The sequence below is a fragment of the Amphiura filiformis genome, chromosome 16, assembly GCF_039555335.1.
Source record: "Amphiura filiformis chromosome 16, Afil_fr2py, whole genome shotgun sequence".
Lineage (NCBI taxonomy): Eukaryota > Metazoa > Echinodermata > Ophiuroidea > Amphilepidida > Amphiuridae > Amphiura > Amphiura filiformis.
The window spans coordinates 64,633,029-64,638,028 of NC_092643.1; the positions used below are offsets into that span (position 1 = coordinate 64,633,029).

Consider the following 5,000-nt stretch of genomic DNA (forward strand, 5'->3'; position numbering starts at 1 on the left):
GCCCGGCTGCCCGGCGAATTGCACGCCTCCACATTCCCCCGAAAACTACCTTGCTGTTATTTTCTTGTTACACGCTCTAATATTGTAATCTAGATGCTGCCTAACCTTATTCTGATGTGGCTAGTGCGGTTAGCGGTGTTTTTAAAAAAATTGCCTAACTTTACAATTTGCGGTGGAACTGTGCAATTCTGCCTAACTTTATTTTTAGGTGGGTAATCGGGTTAGCGGTGCTTGTAAATTGCGTAGCTTTGCCTACACGGCTTCAGAGCACGCTGGAGAAGCTTGCTTGAGCTTTGCGCCCGCTACCTACCATGCAGCACGCCGATGATGACTTACCCGAAAGCGTCGGGTGTGACATGGGTCCGATTACCGGCAGCGCGGCCGAGCAAAAAAAGTACTAGAGCGGACAGGGATATCAGGTATTGCGGGTCATTTCCTGGGTTGGCTTGGGGTGTGCATTCTGGGATATGGGCAGTGTCAGCGTCCGGTGGCACCAAGCACGCAAACGGGGTGTTTGAAGTTGGCGGGAGGGCCGGGATGGGTGACCCGAAAGCGCCGGGTGTGCGAGGTGAAAATTTAGTGGCGCCATGGCCGAGCACGCAAAAGTGGTCGAAGGCAGGGGAATTTCCGGGTTTTTTAGGTGTCGCGCGGGTAGGCTTGGGGTGCGCATCCTGCGTAACGGGGGGCGTGAGGGTCCGGTAGCGGGAAGCAAGTGGCAGGGACCGCCAAAGGTGCCAATCCTTCCGTGATCGGCGGGATTGAAGGGTCGCTACTGTAGGAGGTAGTGGTTGTCTGCGCCACTGATTTTTGGACCCGAGTACGGGTTTCGCTTGACAAGTACGGGACGTGTCCGAGGCCGGTTTCCGGCAGTCGCTGACCCTCCCGCACGCCGCCTATGGCTCCGGAAAGGCGCCGGGTGCGACTTGCGCTCGACGAACGGCACCCCGGCCGAGCACGCAAAAAGTACCCGAGCCGACCGGAATGGCCGGAATCCCGGGTCATTGCCTGGGTTGGCTCGGGGTGCGCAGACTCGGGTGCGAGCAGCGTCAGCGTCCGGTGCCGCCGTGCATGGAAACGGCGTGGTCGAAGTCCCCGGCACGCCTCGGGATGGCTCGCCCGAAAGCGCCGGGTGTGCCGGCGACCGTCAAAGCGGTCAAATCTTCCGTGATCGGCGGGATTGAAAGATCGCCGACGAAAGGGGTCAGGTGGTCGTCGGCGCCACTAATTTTTGGAATCGAGTACGGGCATCTCTTGAGAAGTAGGTGACTTTACCGAGAGACGTGTCCGGCAGTTTTGGACCAAGATCGAAAAGCAAAGGTCTGCACTCGATTCTAGAAGGGGTTTCCCTGGAGTCCCATTGACGCAACAGTTAAGAAAAACATGCGCAGGAGAGTGAAAAGTAGCCAACTGATCGGCGGGATTGAAGAGTCGCGTACTGTAAGAGAAGGTGTCTGTCTGAGCAGACAGGATGGTATATACAAATAATATATGCACACAATGTGAATATACAGTTTATACCGACCAGTCGCTTGACCTCTTTCTCTCGCCAAGAGCACGGGGCCTTTCAACGTCAGTTGTTAGCCGTGTCCATTGCCCGCGGATTTCGCGTGAGTAAAATTGCGTGTGTCCGCGGGGTCGTGTCCGCCGCGTGCTCTGGCCATCCAAGGCGTATTAGGTGGTACGGTTATACACGGGAGCGAGTGCAGTTCGAGCGAGTAGCCGAAAGGTGACGCCGAATCTGCCCGCACACCGGCCAATACACCGAGCAAAAAACAACCGTGGATAGGCAGACGCTGCCCTTGCAGGAGTGAGCCTTGATTGGCTCGGACAGATTCAAACGCGCCGCCGCCGAAACTCTCAGCGGCGGTGTATTTTGATTTGTGTGGTGCTAGAAAGCGCGGGAGCATCTCTGAAAGGGTTTGCCCGAGAAACAACCGAAACCCAGGGAGTTCCTGGCCCCACTCGCCCAGAGCGTTAACAGGGGCCCGAGGTGTACTTTTAGTTGCCTCGGCGAAAAACAAAACGCCGCGTTCGCGCGGCGAGATCATCACGATCTATCTACCTGGTTGATCCTGCCAGTAGTCATATGCTTGTCTCAAAGATTAAGCCATGCATGTCTTAGTACAAGCTTGTATCAAGCGAAACTGCGGATGGCTCATTAAATCAGTCATGGTTCCTTGGAACGAGTTGCCCTACATGGATAACTGTGGTAATTCTAGAGCTAATACATGCCACCAAGCGCCGACCTTACGGAAGGCGTGCTTTTATTAGGAACAAGACCAACCGGGCTCTGCCCGCTTCGTTGGTGAACTCTGGATAACTTAGCAGATCGCACGGTCACTGCACCGGCGACAGATCCTTCAAACGTCTGCCCTATCAACTTTCGATGGTACGTTATGCGCCTACCATGGTCGTAACGGGTAACGGAGAATCAGGGTTCGATTCCGGAGAGGGAGCCTGAGAAATGGCTACCACATCCAAGGAAGGCAGCAGGCGCGCAAATTACCCACTCTCGACACGGGGAGGTAGTGACGAAAAATAACAATACAGGACTCTTTCGAGGCCTCTGTAATTGGAATGAGTACACTTTAAATCCTTTAACGAGGATCTACTGGAGGGCAAGTCTGGTGCCAGCAGCCGCGGTAATTCCAGCTCCAGTGGCGTATATTAATGCTGCTGCAGTTAAAAAGCTCGTAGTTGGATCTAGGGCTTAGGCTAACGGTCCCTCGCAAGGGGTGCACTGTTTGTTCCTAGCCTCCCTCGCGGCTTGCGCCCGGTTCTCTTAACTGAGTGCCGGGTGCGGCCGGAACGTTTACTTTGAAAAAATTGGAGTGTTCAAAAGCGCAACAGCCTGAACAGCAGAGCATGGAATAATGGAATAGGACCTCGGTTCTATTGCGTTGGTTTTCGGAGTCCGAGGTAATGATTGAGAGGGACTGACGGGGGCATTCGTATTGCGGTGTGAGAGGTGAAATTCTTGGATCGCCGCAAGACGACCGACAGCGAAAGCATTTGCCAAGAATGTCTTCATTAATCAAGAACGAAAGTTAGAGGTTCGAAGGCGATCAGATACCGCCCTAGTTCTAACCATAAACTATGCCGACCGGCGATTCGCCGGCGTTACTCCAATGACTCGGCTAGCAGCCCCCGGGAAACCAAAGTTTTTGGGTTCCGGGGGAAGTATGGTTGCAAAGCTGAAACTTAAAGGAATTGACGGAAGGGCACCACCAGGAGTGGAGCCTGCGGCTTAATTTGACTCAACACGGGAAAACTCACCCGGCCCGGACACAGTAAGGATTGACAGATTGAGAGCTCTTTCTTGATTCTGTGGGTGGTGGTGCATGGCCGTTCTTAGTTGGTGGAGCGATTTGTCTGGTTAATTCCGATAACGAACGAGACTCTGGCTTGCTAAATAGTTGCGCCACCCGCCGAGGTGGGCGACAACTTCTTAGAGGGACTAGTGGCGTTTAGCCACGCGAGATTGAGCAATAACAGGTCTGTGATGCCCTTAGATGTTCGGGGCCGCACGCGCGCTACACTGAAGGAATCAGCGTGTGTCTGCCCTTGGCCGGAAGGTCTGGGTAATCCGTTGAACCTCTTTCGTGATTGGGATAGGGAATTGTAATTATTTCCCTTGAACGAGGAATTCCCAGTAAGCGCGAGTCATCAGCTCGCGTTGATTACGTCCCTGCCCTTTGTACACACCGCCCGTCGCTACTACCGATTGAATGGTTTAGTGAGATCCTCGGATCGGCCGGGTCGGTCAACCGGTTCGCCGGCTCGATCCTGTGCCGAAAAGACGATCAAACTTGATCATTTAGAGGAAGTAAAAGTCGTAACAATTCCGTAGGTGAACCTGCGGAAGGATCATTAACGATACTTTGCCTAGTGCAAAAGTTAATTCGATCATAAAATTCGAACCGAGTTCGTCCCGGCCTCGATGGTACCCGTTCTGGACGGCAGTCCCGGGGAAAGAGGCTGTAGGAAATTGAGGTGGTGGGGCTTCCTCGAGGAACCTGGCTCAACGTCTGTGCGTGCGCGGCAGAAGTCGCTATCGCATCCCGTGCCACCGCAAGCGGGCCGCTGACGTGGTTCAAAGCTCAATGGGGCGATTCTCGCTTAGGCGAGTCGAAAGCTCTATCGGCGATTCCACGGTGCACAGCGGGAGGCTTGAAAACAGTACCCCTGCGGAGTACCCTTTTCTGGACGGCAGTCCGAGGGGAAATGCGGCAAGCGATTCGCCCCGTCCCAGCTCCGGCTGGTCGGGGGCGACTAGGCGCTTGGAAAAATTGTGCACTTATTTGTGACCGGCAGGGTACCCACGCTCCTGGCCCACGGATGTCTGCGGACGCCGGCAGCTGGGAGGGACCTGGATCGTTCTTCGGAACGGACCGGGCCAGGTTTAAAGGCAAGCTCCGTCACTTGCGTTGCGGCCGTTTGGGCTAAAAGATAGCCTCGGGGCCAGCCGCTTCGGAGTGTCGTGGAGACCGCCCTGACCTTTGTGATTTTATACATGACATGTTTTATTACTAAATAAAGCCCCCGGAATAAAAACCAAAGACAATTCTCAGTGGTGGATCGCTCGGCTCGTGCGCCGATGAAGAACGCAGCCAGCTGCGAGAAGCAATGTGAATTGCAGAACACATTGATCATTGGCAATTTGAACGCACATGGCGGTTTGGGCCTCCGTGGCCCGAACCTCGTTCGTCCGAGGGTCGTTAACCAAACTAGAAATCGCGTATGCGCCTTCACGGGCAAATACGCGCGATAGCGAGGGTAATCCGCACCCGTAACAACTTGTTCCGAAAGGAGCAGAGCGAGTACACTAGGTGCGAACCTTCTAAGGAGTCTATAGATTACGGCGCCTTCCTCGTGAGTTCATCCTTTGTACCGTGCACATCGCGCGGCCAGGGCGGGCCAGGTTAGGCGGAACCAGCGGGAAATCCGTGGTGTTTCGACCGGTAAATCCTGACTTACCGTCTCGTGGAAAGCAAGGGTGT

General features: G+C 54.6%; 2 non-coding genes across 2 annotated transcripts; both read left to right on the top strand.

Moving 5' to 3' along the window:
* The first annotated feature begins 2,059 nt into the window (after positions 1 to 2,059).
* LOC140136681 (small subunit ribosomal RNA) lies at positions 2,060 to 3,873 on the top strand. The gene has a single exon (XR_011856742.1). It is a non-coding gene; the product is annotated as a small subunit ribosomal RNA (ribosomal RNA).
* A 689-nt stretch (positions 3,874 to 4,562) lies between these two features.
* Positions 4,563 to 4,718, top strand: LOC140136675 (5.8S ribosomal RNA). Its single transcript, XR_011856736.1, has one exon. It is a non-coding gene; the product is annotated as a 5.8S ribosomal RNA (ribosomal RNA).
* Positions 4,719 to 5,000: the final 282 nt, after the last annotated feature.